This window comes from Tribolium madens, unplaced genomic scaffold (assembly GCF_015345945.1).
Source record: "Tribolium madens isolate multiple individuals breed KSU strain unplaced genomic scaffold, Tmad_KSU_1.1 Scaffold_2;HRSCAF=44;Tcas5.2_LGX, whole genome shotgun sequence".
Lineage (NCBI taxonomy): Eukaryota > Metazoa > Arthropoda > Insecta > Coleoptera > Tenebrionidae > Tribolium > Tribolium madens.
In genome coordinates, this window is record NW_025400995.1 from 6,879,415 (window position 1) to 6,889,350 (window position 9,936).

Consider the following 9,936-nt stretch of genomic DNA (forward strand, 5'->3'; position numbering starts at 1 on the left):
CGAAAGTTGTCTCGAATGTATTTTTTTTTTAATAATTTCAAATTACATTTTCAATTTACTTTGTTAATCATTTACTTTACATAAAAGTAAAAAAAATATCAATTTTCAAAATTATACAATACAAAAAAAAATTGAAAACAAGTAAAAATTGAGCAAATTATTATAACACACAAGGTGTGCCCCGAAAATAATTTTAAGAAACAGAACAAAAGTTGTCGCGTTTAGCAACGATTTTTTAGCGTATACAGGATGTCATAATTAATTGTAACCTAAATACTTTAATAACAAAAAGATACAGGGTATTAATGAAGACATTTTCATCTATAAATGAAATTATAATTAATTTGAAAATACATTATCTACCACAAACACAAAATTCACAATAATGATTTAAAAATAGAAAAATTTTAGTAAAGGTTCCAAATGCTCTCTTCTAGCTACACCCTTTATCTTTTTGAGACAAATTTTTGTTAGTAATGTGTATTACGTTAATTGCTTTGTTTTGGCTTAATAATGCCTTGGTAAAAAAAATTCAAATTTTACACCTAATAATGACTTACTTATCAGCATAATGGATATGTAATTACATGTAGAAGGTATCTCTTATTTAATTAAAAAAATATTTTTTTTGTTTAATTTTAATTGTCTCTTCTAAAGTTGCCAACAGATATTGATTTAGAAACTTCTACTTGGGATATCTTGCAAGAAATTTTAATTCTAAAAAATATCCCTTCTCTTACAATTAAAAAATTCTCATTGTTTTTACACAAAATCAAATTACTAAACTAACCGGATTTTTTCTTTTTACGTACATTGGGGCTGTGTGCTACACAGTGCGCAAAATTTCAAGGTGTTTGATTTTTGGTGAAAAAAATGTGAGGATTTCGGTTGTTGTCTACGGGCCGTTTGTTTAGGGTTTAGAACTGTTGATTGTGATGCGTGTGTCAGTGTCAGTCCGATAAAAATCCTAAAAACGTGAGCTTGAAGAAGCTTCCCTTCAACGGTACGCAAATAAGGGTGTCACCGGTCGCGAAACCGGTCACTAATAAAAGCGAGCGCATCTTCAATACCCTTTAAAAATTCACTTGACCATTGCTTAACTCTTTCGCTGGTTATACGAAACGAAACTACCCCATTTATCAGTGCCGGACAAAGGACACTCGTGGGAACCCCTTAAAGTGACCCTTGCATTAGCCAAGTTGACCCATGAACCTGGATTTCTCTACCCTTAACGGACTGACCAAAACTGGACATACGAGTTTTACTAGTGACACATGTTGCACACTTTCGTGAGAACTGCGGATGTCCGGTGAAGAATCCAAGACCCGTTGGACGATATGATGACCATCAAATTTTTCTACCCCGTTCAGGATTTAGCCGTTTTACCGGCGTGGGACCTTTAACGGAACACCAAACTGGATACTATTGAGACAAGTGCAGGACACCACCGTTTTTTTAAATTTTATTAGCAATTCGTAATTATTCTCTCCCGTTGATTAGAAGTAATTAGCAGTTGCAGCACGCGACTTTTGCTGCTGTTGCAAAAGTGCAAACAGAATTTTGTCAAGTTAAAAAAGACATGATTGAAATTACTGCCAAAATTCTCAGACAGGAGTCTGTAAAAACACTTGCCAATTATTTACTGGCTTTCAGCGTACCTTTGAGAATTGAAATCTCGCAAAATTGCTTGCGTCCGAATTTCCGAGCATTATCACTAACCTTGACCATGAACTTTAATTGTCATTAATTAACTTTCAAATGGCGTTTTGAATATTAAAGAGTTTCCGAATTTGTTACGAACTAACGTCAAGTGATACAATTGTAATGTGTTTAAATTTTTGTTAGATATTTGCAGCCGCCATTTTACTTCGAAGTTAATTATCATAATCTGCGTCCATTTCACGCATCACCGCCTAATTAAACCGAAGAAAATCTTCGGAGGGATAAATTCTGGTAGTTGTGACGTCATGTAATGGCGCAGGTAGGCGTTTCACCTTTAATAAATTCATTTCAATCGCAAGTGTGAATAAAATTTAATTATCCATAGAGCATGTACGTGTAATTATAATTAAATATCAGTGATGGTACTGCAACATAAATTACCCTGATAGTACCGTACATTTGTAGCATTTGCAACACATTTTCTCTATTTTATGACTTATTCAATGAGGTAAATGTCTATAATTTCTTAAAATGGACCTTGTTTACAATGTATAATATTTCAGTCCGTTCCTTTTACTTGTTTTAACTCCAACTTTAACGATCCGCGTCATAAAAGATGACACTAGATTTATAAATGAATAAAATCATATTTTCCTCACAAATTACTTCAAAATCTATAACTCTATCAACTTTACAAGTAATTCGATATTAAGTGAAAATGTCAACACCTTCCAAGAATTCTAGACCGTTTTTGGGTGAGACAACCTTTATATGTAAAGATGATTTGAGGAATACGGTTCCAAATTCGATTTTTTCAATAAATTTAATCGTTTTGGTAAATTATTCTGCTAAACCTACACTTTTACGATTTCTGTCAAGATTCAAATTAAATTATTATTAAATTATACACTTTTTAAAATTATTCCACCTGTACAGTGATTTTTTTAGAAAAGGGTCTCACAAATGGCATTTTGTAGATTTCATTCTGGTTTGCGGGAGACTGGTTCTGACTCTTTATGCAAAAATCTGGTTTTACTCACAGGTGAATTTAAACAGAACACTCTGTATAAGTTAAAAACTGTTCCACAAATTCAATTCTCTTTCGAGAAAAAAATTACTTTTCTTTGACCTTAACAATAAACAATAATGAAAAAAAAATAAAAAACTAACAACTGTCCAAAAGTCGTGAGTTGGTTTTACTCAAATAACGCAATTAGTTATCGAGAAAATCGTCATTGATAATGTGGTCTAACTTATACAAAAAAAAATCATTTGGAAATAACAAAATAGACAAATATAGGTAGGTATATAAGCAAGATCAAATATTCTCAGAAATAAAGATTTTCTAAAGAAACAAGTAAAATAATAGAAAAATTACAATTTGTTATGAAGCAAAAATGTGTGAAATAGTATGTACATAACAAACGAAGTGGTAAATATGGCAATACCACAAGTGCTCATGTAATTCCTCATTTCATTTCTAACCTGATCGTCCAGTTGAAATAATCTAAATATAATTCTAGGAAGGATCCCTTTGAAGCTTTATTATTTTTCACAGAAATACCAACTAATGTTTAGGTTCGGGATTGTAAGAACCAAAATGAAAACAACCAAAATATTCAATAAAGTGTCACAAATTATATCAACAATTTACCCACAGTTCTATTCATTATGAACTTTTATAAATGAACGGGAAGTAGGATTTTCAAAACTAATTTACGATTCGTAGAAGTAGTGAATCCCAATTAAAAGCGTTGAAAAACAATTAATATTCAGTTATAATGAGAGCAACAAATCTTTGCAGCATTTTGTTTTGCCGCTAATACCGGTTACAATAATTAATTAATTGTCAAAGTTACATTTTTGTCGAAAAAATAAAACCGCCATTGTGATGAATCTTAAAAAGCAGAAAAAAATCCCAAAAGCAAGAGAAAATTTACTTTTCTTTCCATTGAGACATTGAGATTATTATTAATTGAATAAAAACCCATGACAAGATTTACTTAAAAGAAATGTTGAGGCTAAATGCAAAAGCATTTTTATTACTTTCCCCTCGCAGATCGTTTATAACTGCGTTTAGGTAGGAGGACCCAAATAATGAGGGTCGGTTTATGGACACGTCATTTTCAACGTTTCTGAGTGTATGTATGAGAGGCGCCAGCCTCGAGATCGGATAAAGAGGGGTACCATTATCACCAAGGTATGTTTGTTATTTTATTCACAATCACATCATTTTTAATCAAAAATTTGAATAAAATAAAATTTTAACAAAGTTAAGGTCCAAACGTGGTAGGCCATCCAAATTGCGTTTGATTTTTGACATTTCATGTCAAAGAAAATATTGAAATAATGTGTAAATCTGATATTAAAATTGTTGAAATGGAGCAGTATACTCCCCCAGAAGTAATAGAAATTGCTACAGAAGTAATTGAATACTAATTTAAGAAAATATTATGCGTAACTTGACAATTTGAAAGAAAAAATTCCCGGTATTTTTGTAATTTCAACGCTGGAAAACTTGCATATTACCGCCCAAGGGATAAAATGATATTACTGCCTATGAGATTTAAATTAATGTTATGTTTCCCAACCTTTAAAAAGGTTAGTAATCGGCATATTACATTGGTGATTGTGAATAAATGAATCCCAACGAAACTAGCAATTTTCAATTAAATTTTAAAATAAAACAATAATAATTTAATAGCAGTAGAAATAAAAATCGAAAAACATGTCAGTTACCTCTCTAATATTTTACAATTGTTTGACATTTTGAAAAAAGTGAAGAAAAAGTATGGAACCAAGCGCTTTTTTTAAACCATTAGGTACTTTCTGTAAATAATCCTAGATATTTAATAAAAATTAAAGAATTAAGGCAAGATACCAGAAACATGGAAAAAATGTTAAAAAAAATGCTATCCATAAAAATTTCCAAGTTATTATTAGTTATTAAGTTATTACATTTTTGCACTTTGACTCTGTTTTTTGTTGGAAAAATAATTTTCCAAGTTTTTTGTCAAATTCAAAAAATTAATTTTTTGACAGAATTTTTTAAATATTTTTTCCTGTTCCTGGTATTTTATCTTACTTGGCATTTTTCTCTGGGGTGCGAGTTATGCGAGTTGTCAGCAAAGTAAAATGTGCTTACAAATAAAAAAAATAGCATAAAAAATTGCCATTTGTCACAAAATAATAAAAAATATGTGTATACAAATATATAGATAAAATAACAACTAATTTAACTTAACTTTTAAAATAAACAAAAAAAAATAAAATTGTTAAAAAACCAGCCCACTGCCATGTGGGTAAAATATCAGAATAAATGACAGTTATTGTCTCCCTAATATCTCGCGACTGTTGGAAATGCAAGCTTTCAAAATTGAAATAGTTTGTTTACGAAAAATGCCCCTAGTCATGCATATGACAAATTTGCGGTGTTAATTCTGAGTCCTTTTTTCAATTTCGAAAAAGTCGCGCTCTGAAAGTGTAATAGATATTCGTGATTTATGGTCGATTCGCGACGGTGAAGAAATGTGCTTGAATGGTCGTTAAGATCTGGCGATCGGTCTGTGTTATATATCGAAAGAACAATTCCATCGAATACATTTTAATCGCACATAGACATTACTTACAATCAGTCATAAAACAATAAATCGTATTGTCAGCCGGAGCGTATCCATTTGAAATATCTTTAGCGGAAATAGACCATGGTAAAAAAGCCAGTGGACATACGATGGCTGCTTCTATCCATATAAGCACCCAACGATACCGGCATACAAATGGGCCGTAATGAGCTCAGATATAAGTAAAAAGTAGGCGGGAACATGCCTGAACTCTGCAACAGCCACTTTGGCAACATCGCTACTTTTCGGCATTCCATTTTGCAATTTGATCGAATTCAGATTCTTATCCGAATATTTTCGATCGCCCCTTCTGGCTAATTATCTGATTTTACTTTGATGACGGTTTTATAGGCGCGATCCAGTTACATATTAACTAACTCGATCCCATCTCTCTAACATTAAATATCTCACTTCATCACATCTACCAATATAAAATGCACAACGCGCAAATTACGTGAAAAATTACATTTTATATTCAAATTAGAAACTTGTTTGGCCGAAAAATTTACGCGACACCATCTGTTGTTATTTTAATTCTGCAGCACTTACTTTGTAAACAACATTTTGGAATTCAAATGAAAATAAATCTACCATTGAAACCGTCAACCCAAAAACGGAATTTCTACAAAAAAAAACTGAAATAGCTTCATATGCATCTCACATCAATCAGTTCAGTTCAATCATAACACCGATAAAATATCGACATACAAGCAAGATGCATCGTTATTTCTTCGCCTAAGAATCTAAGAAATACATGTTAAAAAATGGCATTTGAAGACTCAGATATTTTAAAAATAAAGATTTATTTGACTGCTAATAAGTGAAAAAATGCAAAATTCACTCATTATTTTCATACTAAATCTGTAAAGAAAGCCGGTTTAACCGCCAGATTACTTCTAAAAACATGTGGATTGTTATTTATTTTTACTTCTATTTTAAGTTTATATATTATTAGTTCGTAGTTTTTTTCATTTTTAATGAACCTCCCAGCCATATATAGAGTACACCGCAGAAACCAACTATTGAAATTGCAAAGAAATCATAAAAATACCACTTGAAAAAGTTATCGTTAGAATCATTAAAACATGCTCTCAAAATACATAAATATATTAATTTTTTGTTACTAAGCTGACATGTTTAATTTATTATTTATTGTTTTTGAAATGATAAGTTAAAATTTAAGTAATTTTGTAAATAATAATTAAGATGTTAAAATACCCACCCACACACACAACGCCAACATAATTTGCAGTAAAAAAAATATGTAACATTATTTATTTACTGTTTGTTTTTAACACTTTTTATAAAACTGTTTTACATATTTTGAAATTTTAGTGTCAATATTTTATGTTACTTGATACGGTTTTGCCAGTTGTGTATATCTTTTTAACTACTTGGCTGACAACAAGAATTACAACCAAACCATCCATTTTTTATTTTTTTATTTTATGGAAGTATTAAGTCAAAATTTTATTTTACATCTATGCTTTAATACCGTCTATTCAAATTATTACAAAATTTGAGCTAAGCCCCTCTCGGGCTTTTTGATTTTTTATTCAAAGAAATACTGTTCTAAAGTTAACATAAAACGATTACTAAAAACAAGAATCAAGGAATTCTGTAATTGTTATCGAAATAGATTGTTAAAAAGATAGGCACAATGCCATTATTATATAAAATAATAAATAGTGTAATAAATATTTTTGATATGTGACAGTTAGTTTGCTGATTGCTGTCTATCGCATAAGTTATTTACAACTGGTTACCATTAAACAAATTATTGTTATTATTCACCCGTAATTTTAAAATTACACAATTTGCCTTGTAGGAACAACATAACTCTTGCACTATTTTATTGTTATACCATTTGTAAAATGTGTATTTTTTTGCGAATTTGGATGTAGAAAGTAGGATACAATAAAAATTTGACATTCGTTGATATTTAATGTCTTAAATGTTATTTTGGAAGTAGGACTAGTACATTCAGGATCATGTTGGTCATAATAACAGTAAAGTAGAAACGTTATTTTAAAATCATATTTATTATACATAATATTTTATGTGTACGACATGTTGTGTAAAAAATTGATAAATCATTTGAGGCAATGTCGCTCAGAGCATTGGTCAATTGAATATCCGGAACAGAAGTCTTTGTGTACTGTGTATAATTTATATGATGTATGTTATTAACACACCAAGTAAGGAACGACTCTAAATGATAGTTTTAATAGTGTAAGCGAACTTTTATACTGGACTATCACTAAATCAATGAAGTCGTTGTAAAAAATGATTAATTTATGTACTGGTAGCATGAGATATATTAATGAATAGTCTGAAATCGTGAGAAATATAGATACACACGCACACACGCATCTCTCCATAAATTCAAAATGTGGGCGTTATTGCCTATTAAGCTGATAGATTCGATTTTCGATTCTAACAAACGCTGTCTATTTTTCCACATCGAAAATTTGATTAAAATTTTTATTAATAAAACCATTCATAATAATTATTTTACTGTCGCATGTTCATGTTACAAGAGTGTAAATAACGATGTATAGCTTACACTATGTAACATGTACATCCGGTCATAAAGTAATAACCAATCAAAATCAGTATGTGGCAACTTCTGTACGTTCGTTATTAATTACATTGAATTATTATAAGTAGCTCAGCTTCATTCAAACATTAAGACTTGAAAATAGAAATAACAAGTTTTGTTTCATATGCCAATATATTCGCTACGCCATTATATCCACTTGATATCTGTGTAATTTAAATTTATGATCGTATTTGCATTAAATTATTCAGGAGCGGCAGCCACAAAGACGCTGCCGAAACGGTAAAACTGCAAATCTCGACTTCAAAATACAAAACTGCAATAGTCACGCGAAAATTTGCGCCGCAAAACGCAAACCACAAACATGAAGGTTTGTCCACTCAATTTTTACAATAAAATTGGTCTAAAAACTATTTGTCAAGATCTTCAAAGCTTTTTCTAAAACACACAATAATAAATGAGAAGAAAAACCGAATTGTTTTTCGCATTTTGCATAATTTTTCCCAAATATGATATCTAGTACTTAAAAATATGAATTGAAATCAATAGAAATATGTAATAGAAATTTATTTAAATGCACTGTTTTTTTAATATTGCGAAAAATTGCAAGTACATATTGTAGGTAAGTACATTGAAAAATAACACTAATAAAAAAATATTCAGTAAAATGCCTGTACGCACGCCAAGGTAAGAATAAAAATGAATAAATTGAATGAATAAATAAACGCTTTTAATGGTTCACAAAATTTAACAAAATAACTCAAGTGGTTTCGAAAGAAATCTATAATACACAGTAAAAAATATAGTGTTAAAATAAAACACTACTCAACACTACCTAAAGTTGATATAGGTCCCACTAAATAGTGTTTATTTATAACACTATGCTCTAGTGTATTTATTAAAGAATCTTTTACACTTACTACTGTAGCAGTGTTAAACACTTTTAGTGACAACGAATAAGGGAAAACCGCACTTCAAGTGTTGATTTTAACCTTAAACTAACTTTTTATAAATTTCACATTAACTCTGATAGTGTTAAATTTAGAGTTATTTAACTTTACTTCTGGTAGTTGTAGAGTTACTTTTTTGATGAAATTTTAAAATAAAGCGGGAATTTTGAATGATAGACATTTATTGAAAAAACAAAAATTATTACAAAATATTTAAAAAACATATTAAAACTTTGGAACTCTTAGGATTACAAGCTAATAATGACCAATGCATACCAAAATATTCTTTATATAATAATGTAGAGAAAGTAATTACGTTATAATTGTTGTTAAATTAAGGTTGAGTTAATATGAATTTGATTCTTCAATAAATTCCACTGTGGACTATAGTTCACTTACGAAAAATACATAATTTTCAATTATAACAATATCAATAACTTTATAAGAATAACCATACTTTAGCCACTGAGACTTTGTCACGTTATCGGTATCGAAAAATTTGTAAATATGGATACAAAATAAATTTTTAAACATATAATTTTTAAATATACATGAAGTCGTTGGTCCAAATTCGATGCAACCAGTTGTTGGTCTATAATAATACTATATTCTACAGTTGCTCCTCTGCTGCTTCCTTGGGTTAGTAAATAAGGCTGTGAAATTTCTTGTCGTCAAGAAATTTCACAGCCTTATTTACTAACCCAAGGAAGCAGCAGAGGAGCAACTGTAGAATATTTCATTAATGAGTTGATTTGGTTATAATTTAGCACAATTCATTGGAATGCACATTATGTATTTTATTTGCAACTTACCCGTTTGAAAACTATTAATAGTTCTTGATTTTTTACTGGTCTTCGGTTTGACACTAGTGTTGATGGGAGTATAAACCATTTTCAAAATCGCAAGCATTGCTCGCGTAAATGAGTCATATTCTGTAACAATATAAAATTAATACTTTCTTAGGATACTTTTCACTTGAAAATAAATTTACTCAAAAAAGTACCTATCTTTGAATTTTTAAGTCAGAAATGTTTTAGGAGAGGTAAAGTAGGAATATTTAAATGTATAACTTACTGATGGAATCATCGTCGTTGCTGCTGCATAAACTTTTATCGGGATTGCTAATGGTGGTTTCATAAATTTT